Raw genomic sequence first — 12,871 nt, forward strand, 5'->3', positions numbered from 1 at the left:
CCAGACTCCTGTGTCACAATATCTGCATTTTAACAAGATCATCAGGTAATTTGTACATACATTAAAGGAACTGTTAGGTTCTGCAAAGCTTAGACCCACATCTTCAAATTGCAAAGATTTTAAGTTTATAGTTCAATGAGGAAATATTGGCACTTTAATAATTTGGGGGGATATATATATATAATATGTAAATATATATTTTATATATATATATATATTTCCCATTTGCTGATGGGCTCTCTCCCATCATGTGAACGAGGTCTCTCTTGTCTCGTGCCTATTTTGGGCATGGAAAGCTATGGGGAGCGAAGCTCCCTGCTCACATCTTTTGACCACGATCCAAATAATGGCTTTTGGTAGCGAATGGCTGGGTGCGTGGCCGGTGCTGCTGAGTCAGGGCATGCTGGAGAGAGGAGAAGGGTGTGCTGGTAGTGGCATCTGCAGTGGTGACCTTCGGCCCCCACAGAGCACAGTGCAGTTGTTGTCATGGTAACGGCGGTGCTTGGTCAGGGGTGACTAGCTGAGCTGCAGGAACTAGACCAATGGCCCCTCCCCAGCGTCCTTCTGTTGCTGACACAGCAGAACAAGTATGGGTTGGCTCTGCCCACTTGGGAATTTGACAAAGAGGCATTGGGAGCCTTCTTCTTCCTTGCTTTGTCTTAGGTCCTTCAATCTGGGGAAAACCAAGAGATCGAAGAGATTGAAATGAAACCAAATTAATATGAAATAGAAAGCATTCCTAGCTAAAGCATAGCAAACACAGAATACACGCATTCCAGGATGCCCCTTCCACCCTGAACTCCTGCTTCTGAGCGAGTCAAGACGAAAGCTCAGCGGGGCTAAGAGATCAGCTCCTCTTTATCCCTCAATTTGCAGATGAGAAGTCTGAAGCCCAGAAAGTGTCAGTGGTTTCCTCAACATCACCCAGCAGTGGGTAAATTTACCATCTCTACAAACTATTGGCTTATAGAAACTGATTCTAGAGCTCAGAGCTCTTTATTCCTTTCCAACATGGCACACAGCCTCTTTACGTTGTTGTTTCCTTTGGGTCCTTTGGGTCTTCATTTCCCCGGCAGAAGAGACTAATGTCGCCTGTCCCCACTTGCTGGTTGTGTGGTCCAGATTCCGAGTGTGGCCCTTGCAGTAGAGCTGACCCAGGCTCAATCCTGGGACTGAGAGCTACTCACTGTGACATTCAACGAGGCTTCCTGCTCTGAGTCTAAATGTATAAAACAGAAATAACAGGAACAATAGCATCTGACTCTGAGGGTATGAAGATCCTGGGTGGAAAGTGCCTGGCAGAGTGGGGGTTCAGTAAATGTCAGTTTTTGCTCCTGCCATAACCTTGGATTTCAAGGGGCGTGTTCTTTGTGCACCTGACCTAATTACCATGGGATGTTTGTAATATTGAATAAAGTGCATACTAAATATAAGCCATTAGTGTGTGATTTCAGACAATGATGAACTGAGAAGCAAAAAGCAAGTAGGTTATAACCTCTAAACCTGCAGCAGTCTCTAGTTCCTAGGTGACAATAGCTGTTCCTTGAAATCTCAATGATCAAGCAATACAAAAATGTACCAACAGCTTGGAAAGGTGTGAATAGAGGGTATTGAATTTGAGTCAAAAAACTATTCCACCATTATATAAAAGGACCAGCAGAGTCTCATTTAGAATATCATTTTCAATTCTTATCACTTTGGTGTAAAGAGGATATTGTAGCAATGGAGAAGGTGAAGCAAAAGCAGTGAAAATGATTCACGGACTTGGGGAACATGGTCACATGGCCAAGCCAAAGGATCCCGGCTTGCACTGATTAAACTCAAGACAATAGGTGGTGTGCTGAGGTGTCAGCACCCTTTGGAGAACAAGAAGTAATACTACAAATCTATGCACTTGGGCCTCCCTGGTGGCACAAGGGGTTAAGACACAGCTCCGTGAAGCTATCAGCAGCCATGAATCTATGCACTCTTTTTTGTGCTTATGTGACATGGACTTACGAGGCTGCAGAAATTCAGTCTTGTGGAATAGAGAAGCAAATTCCCAAAGATTCTTGGGTTTATACAGGTGGCTACTTTTCTCCTAGGGCTGCCATGACAAAGTACCTCAAGCTGGGTGCTGAAACAACAGCCTCTCAGTGAGAATGACATTCACTGTTTCTGGATGTTAGTTGGAGTTGGCTGAGCCAGGGCCCCTCTGGGGGATCTAAGGAAGCCTCCTTAGATCCTCCTCTGTAGCTTCTGGGGGCTGCTACAGCACTTGGCTTGCAGCTGCAGCAGTCCAGTCTCTGCCCTCACCCCTACATGACCTTCTTCCCTATGTCTGTCTTGTGTCTTCCCCTCTTCTTATAAAGACACCAGTCCTCCTGGGTGCAGGGCCCACCCTCCACCTTATCTTGACAACTGATTGTCTATAAATACCCTAATTCCAAATAATGTCACATTCTGAGGTTCCAGGGCTTAGGACTTGAACATGCTCCTTTGGGGGACACTGTTCAATCCATAACATGTGGGATCAGCAGTGAGTTGAGTATTGCCCTCTGTGGCCCAGGAGGGTGACCATGAGATTCCTAATGGCAGGTTTTTGTCATAGTTTTTTACTTTAAAACCCTTTTTATTTTAATTTTTTAAAAGATTTATTTATGTATATAAGCCTGGGGAGCAGGCCAGAGGTGCAGGGGCTTGAGAGGATTCACCAGAGACAGAGTGGGGAGCGGAACAGGCGGATGTACTGAAATACACTGCTGAGGGGAGTGGCGGGGAGACAGGAGAGGTCTGCTGCGCCATGTGGGTAGCTCCCTGGCAGGGGATTGAACTTGTCATGCAGTGGCCAACAATAGCTTGATAGTGCTGTGTCTTTAACCCCTGCGCCCTCAGGGAGACCCTTGTCATGCTTTTTTAAGGTGGGAGGGAGGGGAAGAGAGAGGAAGAAATTGTGATTACACTGTGAAGGCTGTCAAGTGTCGGCACCACGCTTTGTGTTGGGTGCAGCAGTCACAAGGGGTACAGCAGTCACAGGGGTGCTACGGGGCAGAGGGTAAGTGTGGGAATGGGAGCGGCCCAGTGCAGGGAAAGCCCTGGGGGTGTGCATGTCTCTTTGGAGAATGAGGCATATCCTAAGCTGGGCCCAGAGGTATGAATAGGAGTATCCTGGTGAATAAGAGGCAGTAGGGTATCCCAGTGTGAAGGGTTCCCAGGGTGAAGGGTTCCAAGAATAACGCGTGGGAGCCCAGTGGGCTGGGGGGAGACCTGGGCTGGAGAGGGAGGCCCTGCTGCATCTCCAATATGCTCGTCAGAGGCTGACTAGCAAAGCACTCAGAGAATGACTAGTTAAGGCTGTTTTAGTCTATCTACCTAGTAGAAGTAGGTAAACTCTTTTTTTTTTTAAAGATTTATTTTTTATTTTATGCATACAAGAGCCAGGCACAGGCCAGAGGTGTGGGTGGGTGAGAGGACTCACCAGAGACAGAGTGGGGAGCAGAACAGGCAGATTGACCGAAGTACACTGTTGAGAGGAGCAGCGGGCAAGTCAGGAGAGGTCTGCTGCGCCATGCGGGTTGTTCCATGGCCAGCAGGTGGATTGAACTCGTGCTGCAGAGGCTGAGGATTGCTTCATAGGTTGTGTCTTAACCCCTTGTGCCACCAGGGAGGCCTGAAGTAGGTAAACTCTTTATAGGGTGCTATGGACTGAGTGCTTTTGTTCCCTCAAAATTCATATCTTGAAAACCAGACTCCCAAAGTGATGGCATTAAAAATAGTAAAAACTGGCCCAAAATGGAGTCCTTTATGCTCCTCCCTCCTAGACTGAATGATTGCAGTTTTAACCTCTCCCAAAAGTGTCATCCTAAACCAAACCATCTGGAGTTTCCAGATCAGCACAATGCAGGTCTTCTGCAAGATAAGAAAGACCCTCCCTGCCCCAGAGGGAAGGTGGCATCACCAGAAACAATCCTGTCTTTTGTTAGTAACCTAGCCCCACCCTCCTTCTGTATACAAATCCCCTGTACTACCTACCCTGAGGCATCCAGGAGCGAGGTGGGATGCTGGGATTCTTGAATCCTCCCACAAAGCCAAGGAGAATTCACTTTAACAATGGTGCTTGAAGTGGCAGCCACCTACGAGCCAGGCAGAGGACCTCACCATCTGCAGACACCTTGAGCTTGGACTTTTCAGCCCCAAGACTGAGAGAAGCAAATACAGATTGTACCTGAGAATGCGCAGCTCCGTCTGGGTGGGCAGAAAGCAAAGCCCCTTAATGTCCCAGTACCGAATCCTGGTGGTTTTGTACCTACTCGGCCGTTCCCTTCCTGCTGCTACTGCATCTCTGCAACCCTCGACTCTGCAGGGCCAATGTCAGGCCTGCATTTCACTACCAGCTGAGTCCAATCCTCCACTATTTGAATGGTTCATGGAAGGGGAGCTGACATTTTAATGCCAATAGCTCTGAGCCCTTTCATAAAACAAGATGGGGGTGACCCGGCAAGTCTCTCCTCCCTTCTCAAGCTTCTCCTCCCCTTCACTGCCTCCCCTTTGGCATCAGTCCTGTGGTCTTAGTCCCCTGAGCTCCTCAGTGACTTGAGGAGATGCACGTGGCATCTCCCAGCTCACGCACAGGTGGTGGCACGTGCTTTCAAGACCCTACCTGGAGAAGGGGTGCGGGATTGCAAATGAGCCTTTCCTGCACTGTGGGTGAGAGCTAACCTCCCTTGCAGAAGCCGTCTGAGCCAAAATAACTCTTGGCAGCCTGGAGCTACGGCTTCCGGTGCCTGTGACAGTGAACACTTCAGTGCCCGCAGTTGCTGACATCAGGAGATGCAAATGTGCGGGGAGAGGCTTCCAGGCGGAGGGCTGGGAGCGGAGCTGGACGGATAATAGTGCATGCAGTGAATTATTTTTACGTGGATAATTAATACTGGAGAAACAATATAGCGACAGAGAGCTTCCCACGAGAGAACACTGTCAGTCTCCTTCTTCATTTATTCTTTTCTAACCAAATTGATGGGCCAGTCGGCCGCCCTTCTAGATCCTCACGGATGATGAAACTGCAAACAAGTTTCATTTAAATAATGGGCAAATCTTCCAATTAGTCAAAGCCTAATCCTTGCGCCTTAAAAATGACAAACTGCTCTTACCACCGCCTCTTTTTGTTGAAAAGATAAAAAAAAAATATGGGGGGGGGGGAACCAAATGAAAACATTGATTGAAAAAATCTTAGATGCACAGATTGTATCTCACATTAATCTAAGGGGAGCTTTACAAAGTCAATAATTGTCATAAAGATTCATTGGTCAACATTTAAGCCCTAATTAAAAAATATTTTGATGGTTTTATTCCAAGAGCATATGCATTTTCTGACTATCGGAATAATTTAATTTTTCTGGAACACCAAAGAGGAGTTTTCAATAAAGGAACAGGTGCCGTTGATATAAATAAGTCAGCATTTAAAAACAAGTACCTTGAAATGAATTGATGATCTATACGTTCAAATGCTTCTCTGCCAAAGCAGTTGAAATGGATCCTTCACTGGGTTAACTATTTGACTTGTTGGGTGGCTCGTGGTGTTTTTGCTCTCCTTCCTCCAAGTCTTCCGTCAAATCCTGCCTTGGTTTTCCTGCTCCTGCTCCCCTCCCCGCCATGACTATTACCGCTACCCTGCAAACATCTGTTGAAAGCCGTCCATCTATTGACAGTGGGTGAGTCTGCCACTATCCATTTTCATGTGAGTCCTCATGATAGATACTTTATTACACCTTTTCATGACTGAGTCCCAGAGGCCTAGAGAGCTGATATCATCCACCCCGTCATAAGACTTGACACCAAAAATGGCCAAATAAGAAATCTTCTCCAGCACTGGCATTCTTTTTTTTTTTTCTTGAAATTATCATTTTTTATCATGGTAACATGGATTCACAACACTGTGATTCAGAGGTGCAGGTCACACCTCTTCAGATGTGTGTTACCCCACCCAGAATCAAGTTGCCCATATTACAAACGTCCCATCCTCTGCGGCAGGTTGAAATGTGGATTAATTATCTGTGTATAAATGGTCTTTCCTCTTCTCTAGTCAATCTTTGTCTCTTTCGCCCTTCCAAATTTGGCTTCCAAGAGCTTCTTTATCTAAAGCCATTTTGATCTTTCTAGATTCCCAAGCTCTTGTTCTCCAGCCTGGCATAGGGCTTTTGTCTTATGCCCAAACCCATGCTGCCCTGTCACTGAGCTTTGGGGTTCTCATCTGAGAAGGTCTTATTTTTTCATCTTGACTCTGCTTTTTTTTTTTTTTTAAAGATTTATTTTATTAATTTATGCATATAAGAACTGGGGTGTAGGCCAGGAGTGCGGGGAAGTGAGAGGATTCCTCAGAGACAGAGTGGGGAACAGAACAGGCAGACTGACTGAAACACACTGCTGAGGGGAGCAGCAGACAAGTCAGGAGAGGTCTGCTGCGCCATGTGGGTCAGCTCCCTGGCCAGGGACTGAACTCATGCTGTAGCGGCTGCCTATAGCTTCATAGTGCTGAGACTTAATCCCTTGAGCCACCAAGGAGGCCTTTGAGTCTGCTTTGGACTGTTTTTATATACTCAAATTGCTTCCATTCGCAGGTACCCAATACTTGTCATGGAAATGACTTATTTTTACAGCATGCTCTTGAGTCTGGCAGTCCTCTTGCACATACATTGTGGAAAGGTTTGCGGAAAGCAAAGTAGCTCCATAAGTTCCTGTCTCTAATCATATCAGTTTCATCTCTATAAATCTGCACTGATCCTTTGTTTTGTTGCTCTGTATTTCTCATGAGTGAAATCACCCAGTATTTGACTTTCTCCTTCTGATTTATTTTGCTTAGCAGCACCCCCTCCAGTTTCAGCCATGTTGTCGCAAATGGCAAGATTTCATCTTTTTAAAGAGTAGTATTCCCTTGTGTATATAAACCACATCTTCTTAATTCTCTCCTTTGTTGTAAACCAATGTTACCTCAATAAAAAATAATACAATAAAAAAAAATTTGCCCTGGTAAGGTGGTTCTCAATGTGTGATCCATAGACCTTCAGTGTCTCCAAGAATATATAAGGAGGAGATCTGTGGGTTCAAAACTATTTTCCTAACAACCTTAGTCGTCATTTGTCTTTTGCACTAATGGTGCAAATGCCATAATGGGACTGATGGTGCCTTAGTGGGAATCCAGGCCCCAAACCATAACTTACAACAAAAAACTCTCAGAGAGATGAAAACAAACAAGCAAAATGCCAATTTCACACAGGAATGTCCTTGATACGGCATTAAAAATGATTAATTTTACTAAATATTACCCCTCGAGTACACATCTTGTTAATATTATGTATGAAAAGGCGGGAAGTACAATGCAGTGCCCGTTATGATGACTGTCAGGAGGCAAAGCAGCTGTGTGATGGAGTTGTGAACTGAAGTAGCTGCTTTTTCAGGAAAGTATTTTTTACTTGAAAAGTCTGACAAACTGGTTATTCAAACTTAGATATTTGGCAGGCACTTTCTTTTAAAAATGAATGAAGGGAGCCTGTCACTTCTAGGAAAACAACTGACAGTATTTGTTGCCAATGATAAAATCTGAGCCTTCAAGTGAAAATTAGAAATTTGGAAAAGTTGTATCTGCCACTACAAGCTTGACAGTTTTCCAGTGCTTAAAGATGTGTTTTGGTGAGGTGGTGGTATTAAAGAATGTGGATGTTTTGCAGATTATGTAAGCACAGAGTCAACAACAGGAAGATTTGCATAAATTAACCAACCCATCTTTTCCAAATAATCAATGTAGGAACAAAATATCTATTAAAGGTATGGTATAGAGGAGTGAGTGTTACTATAACCAAGTAGGGAAAATCCACCAGGATAGTCTTAGATTTCATAGTACAGCTAACATTTAAAAAAGCACCAGTGTTGAGTTTTGACATGGTTTTGAAGAATATCCACAATTATCTGAAAAGACTATAAAATACTCTGCCCTTTTCCACCTACTTATCTGTGTCATACTGCATTTTCTTCACAAGCATCAACCAAAATAAATCACAGCAGACTAAATGCAGATGCAGAAATGAAAATTTAGCTGTGTTCTATTAAGCTAGCTTGGAGAGATACTTGCAAAACTATAAAACAATGCCATCTTGTTATTCTTTTCTGTTTCACAATAGTTATTTTTCATAATATTATGTTATTTAGGGTTATATGCAATGGATTTGTTGTTTTTGAAAACATGGAGTAAATAAATATCTAAAAATTTTGCTTAAATTTCTAATATATTAGTACATAGATAAAATCCACATGAAGTAAAGCTCTTTGCGTGCTCAGTAAGTTTTAAGAGACTAAAAGGATGCAGAAACCAAACAGTCTGAGAATTTTTGTGGTACACAGATGTAGAGACAGAGGTGTAGGAAGATAAATCCTCCACTAAATCAGTGTCATTAACTTCTGTGTACTTGCTTGAGCCCCAGACTTAGAAAACGTATGTTGTACCTTCCTTTCCTTCACTCCTTGCTCTAAGCAATGACCTGGCCATGCTGGCTCCCTTTGTTAAATATAATGAAAAACCTCCTTCCTCTCATCATCTGTCTCCAATTTTATACCAGGGTCCAGGTCGTATGAGGGAAGTTGCAGCAATAGACTTGATTTTTCCATGCCTCCTTATATCGCTCCCTTCAGTATTTTACTTTCACGGTGCTATTGGGTTTGGCCACGTGATGTGCTTTGGCTAGTAGGGTGAGAGCAAGCCTGACATAAGCAGAGACTTGAAAGTCTCTTGAGTTTGGGACTTGCTCTCTCTGACCCCTCCTGGCCCACTATGACCACCACTGTGGAACAACCCTGGATGATGAGAGCTCTGTGACTCAGTTTCCCCCATGACTTCCACAACTTGGTTGACCCAGCCGAACAGAAGACTGGGCAGAGAAGAATCCCCTTTCCTGCCACTCTGAGGTGACACACACTTTAGCAGGTCAACAGGGTATGATGGGTTATGTATTTAGATTTCTAACATCATTCTAGGAAATTTGGTATAATAAAAATTGTCCCTTTATAACTGTGGACATTGAGATAATGGAGGGTCCCTGCCCAGTTTATTAAGAACAGAATTTTATCTTTAACTTTTAAGTTACACATAGGTGCTAAAGCTGAAATTATGTGCTGTCCCTTGGAACGATGGATTTGATCAATTTAGTTCAATGTCTGTTATTAGGGCAGGAGATTGGGTGTGTAGCTGAACTGACTAGTAGTTGAGATGGTGAATTCAGTTGAAATGGCAATTTTGGGTTATCTAGCAGTTCAGCTGGGTTCTAGTAGCTCGGTATGGACACATTCTGAGCCACATGCTCTCTTTATGTAATAAAATGTGGTTTTATTGGATCATCTGTTTATCTGATAGGCTCTCAGCCAAAAGGTGAAAAGGGTTTAATAAAATGCTATGGCAATAGAAGAAACGTAATTGCATGAGATATTCAAGAAGCAATATCTAATGTAAAGCAAGTCTCTGCTCATGTTGCATCCTGAGATTTTGGACTCTGGTTGACCAGAGAGAAAAACATGAATCCTTATGACATTTGTGGCTCTGAGCCAATTTCGAAGTTGTGAAAAAAGATTGCCCCGATGCCAACTCCCAAAGACAAGTATCTTTGCATATTTAGGATGACTAAATTACAGGACTGACCTTGGTCAAAATTACCATTATGTTGTCCATACACTCATCGTGATGATAAATAAGACACTTTAAAGCATTATGGAGTATCTTATTACAGTTGCTCTCAGGTCGGATATATTTTCTTAGTGCTTTAAAAGCATTTCTCTTCCTTTAATTTATATTAATTTTTGTTTCCTTTTCACATATATGGAGAACTATACATATAGATGTGACCTGGTTAAATTCCAGATTATTTTTTTATTACCTAATTGTTCATGGAAGCATCCCCCCCCCCCCCATAAGTTTCACCAATTTCCTGTGCACAATAAAGGCAAGGCCATGTTTGGAAAGGAATGACTATTATTTAGAATTCAGAAATGAGTCAAAGTAAAAACAGTTGAGCACGTCCAAAATTCTTAGGAAAGTCAAAGAACAATTGAGCACATTCTGGAATTCTTAGGAAGAAATGAGCCCCATCTTCAGCTTCCAGAGCCTCCAGCATTGAATCAAGAGTAACACTGGGGAAAAACATTTAAGCAGTGAAAGCGCTGGGTGGGGTGCGCAGGGCGATGCCCCCAGGCCACGGGAGCCACACGTGGCCTGGGGGTCCTCAGCCTGGAAGCTAAGGGGGATCGCCTTCACACCCTGCCCGCCCTGCCCTTCCCCTGTGGGGACCAGAACCTCAGGGTGTCTCCGAGGAGGAGAGACCATGCGCGGGGGTGCCCGGGGTCCCCAGAAGGGGCTGGGGTGATGGGGCTGCCGATTAAATTCTGTGTAATGGGGAGGAAGAGGCAGAAGAAAGATGCAGCCTCCGTCAGAGGGGTAGGGGTGGGGGTGGGGGTGGGGGTGGGGCTGGGACTGGGACCCCGCCCCCGCCCTTGGGTGCTGTGGCCCTCAGGGTCCCCAGTGACTTCAGGAAAACACCATCAGAGGCTCATGCTGTCCTGGGGACTGAGGGAGAAGGGAGGCTGAGAGGGAAGAGAGGGAGCAAGCGCTAGAAAGAAAAACAAGGCAAATCTGACTGCTGGGTCATTTCTTTTCTTCAGTCTCTCCATAAATGGCCCATCTTGTCACTGCCTAAACTTGGGTGTTCATGGCAACAAAATGAGACGCCCTCTTGGGCCCCCAAGGTGCCTCACCCGGAGCTGATCCCGTGTGCTTTTCTGGGGTTGATTTTGAGGATTCCTGGTGATGCTCTTCTTGGTCCCCACAGCAGTTTTCTCCCCAAGGAGAGGCTGATGTGCCCACATAACCTTGCTTCACCTGCAAGGTCACAGTTTCCATTGTCTGTGCTTGACTGTGGGCAGCACCTCCAGGAGCCTCACAACTGAAAACAAGTAGGACATCAGATTTTATAATTCCTATAATCACGCGAAAATACTTGCATATGGTGAAAAAACAAAGAAGTGTTTTAAAATTCACATTGTTGTAATAGAAGGTAGAAATCAACAGGAGAGTCTCTATGACTTTTCTAGAATATTCTTCTATTTCTTTAAAAATCAAAATGAAAGAAATGAGTCTGATTTTTTTTAAATTTAAACTGTGAACCAGTGGTCAAAGATCTCTCATAATGCAGATCTGAAAATCTGTGATTTTCTGAAATGAAACAGAAAAAATATCACAAGAAAATAAGTGGATGAACAAATAAATTATTTGTAGTTATTTGCAAATGCTATATTCTCATCTATAGCCATGTTAGTAAACGTTAAGAGTTAAAGGTGCTTTAGCTATTGAACCAAGAATCCAATGATAAACTATAACAGAGTGTTATTCTTCAGGAAAAAGTTCTTTGTTTTTTTCTTATCAAATCTGCTATTAGAGGTGAGCTTTTAAGGATTATGCTTTCATTTTTTATTTATTTTTAAACACACCAAGTGAACTTGAAAAAAAAATAGGGAGAAAGGAAAAACCAGCCTCTGATAGATTGCCCAGTAGAGAATTATTTATATGAAAAACCCTGCCTAAGCATAATTTTTTGAGATGACATGTGCTTTGAAAATACAATGTGATTTCATCTTGAATGTAAAAGTAACTGTCTTTTTTTTTTTTTGCTGACACCATGAGATACAGAACCTGCTGATGTAACATGGATGGTCGTTGGCTCGTTCCATCCTAAAGACTATAAATCCATGTGATGTACAGTATACAGCACAGCATTGAGCAAAATAGTACTGATTTATGTAATTGGAAATTTGAGCAATACAATTTCACTTAATTATGTTTGGTTTTCCGTCTTTCCAGCCTATATATCTGATACCGAGCTTGGTTCTGATTCTCTTAGAACGGTTCTTTTTTCAACCCCATCCTTGTTGGAGCACAGTCTGAGGTCTGTTATGGTTGCCTCTGGCCCACTCAGTGAGGGACTACTCTGTGGTGAAGGGTCAAGATGGAACTGAGTTTCAGGGGTTAATCATGAGTACACCAACAGGTCCAAGCAGGCCGTGGTGGGTTTCCTGAGATTATTCCCATCCCAACAGGTCCAAACACATCTCTCTATAAATGGGTGTTTTAATTGTATATGATCTTTTACTTTAGGAAAAATGTGTGTTGTATATTATCTCCTCTCATGCAGAGATTAGACTCAATAAGTATTTGTTGAGTGAATGAATGTCCTCTCCAGTGAAGTCTGTGTAGGGTAACTTTTGTTAGCTCCCTTTTCCAGTTCCCAAACCTAAGCACCACCGCCCACTCCACCCCTCAGGACCTACCCTGAGCTCACTTTTATCAATCATGATTCTTTGTAATGTGGTCTCACCTTTGGTTTTCTAAATTTCTCACCCGCTCACAGCTCCCTAGAAAAGCTCCCTCTTGTGCCCAACACCAGCCACATGCAGATCCTGAAGAGTGTGAACATGGACACTGGGCTGTGGGGGCTCTCACCTCACTCCCGCTTCCTGACATCAGATGTGCCCCTGCTCCATCCTCACTGCTCTTAGGAAGATGTGCCCTGAGCTGCCCCCATCACTTGTCTCTCCTGAGCTGTACATGGCCTCTAGTGCCCTTTTTATTAAGCTAGGCCAGCCGTCAGTACCTCTCACTTTTGTCATACTCCGTGAATTTTCCTATGATACCAGTCATGCAGTCGCTATGGTAGTAAGTGTTGTCATGTTCTCCAGGACAAGGAATCTTAGAATATTCTGTATCCCTAACAGAGCCTAGTACAGTATTAGACACATAGACATGTGTTATGGGCTGAACTGTACCTCCCTGAAATTCATATGTTCAAGTATGAACAATAAC

General features: G+C 43.7%; 1 long non-coding RNA gene across 1 annotated transcript; it reads left to right on the forward strand.

Annotated features, from left to right (window-relative positions):
- The first annotated feature begins 10,097 nt into the window (after nucleotides 1-10,097).
- LOC129146347 (uncharacterized) lies at nucleotides 10,098-11,822 on the forward strand. Its single transcript, XR_008552916.1, has 3 exons — nucleotides 10,098-10,143; nucleotides 10,678-10,968; nucleotides 11,696-11,822. It is a non-coding gene; the product is annotated as an uncharacterized LOC129146347 (long non-coding RNA).
- The last annotated feature ends 1,049 nt before the right edge of the window (nucleotides 11,823-12,871 follow it).

Source organism: Talpa occidentalis, unplaced genomic scaffold (genome assembly GCF_014898055.3).
Source record: "Talpa occidentalis isolate TD23 unplaced genomic scaffold, MPIMG_talOcc4v2.1 talOcc4.2, whole genome shotgun sequence".
NCBI classification, from domain to species: Eukaryota; Metazoa; Chordata; class Mammalia; order Eulipotyphla; family Talpidae; genus Talpa; species Talpa occidentalis.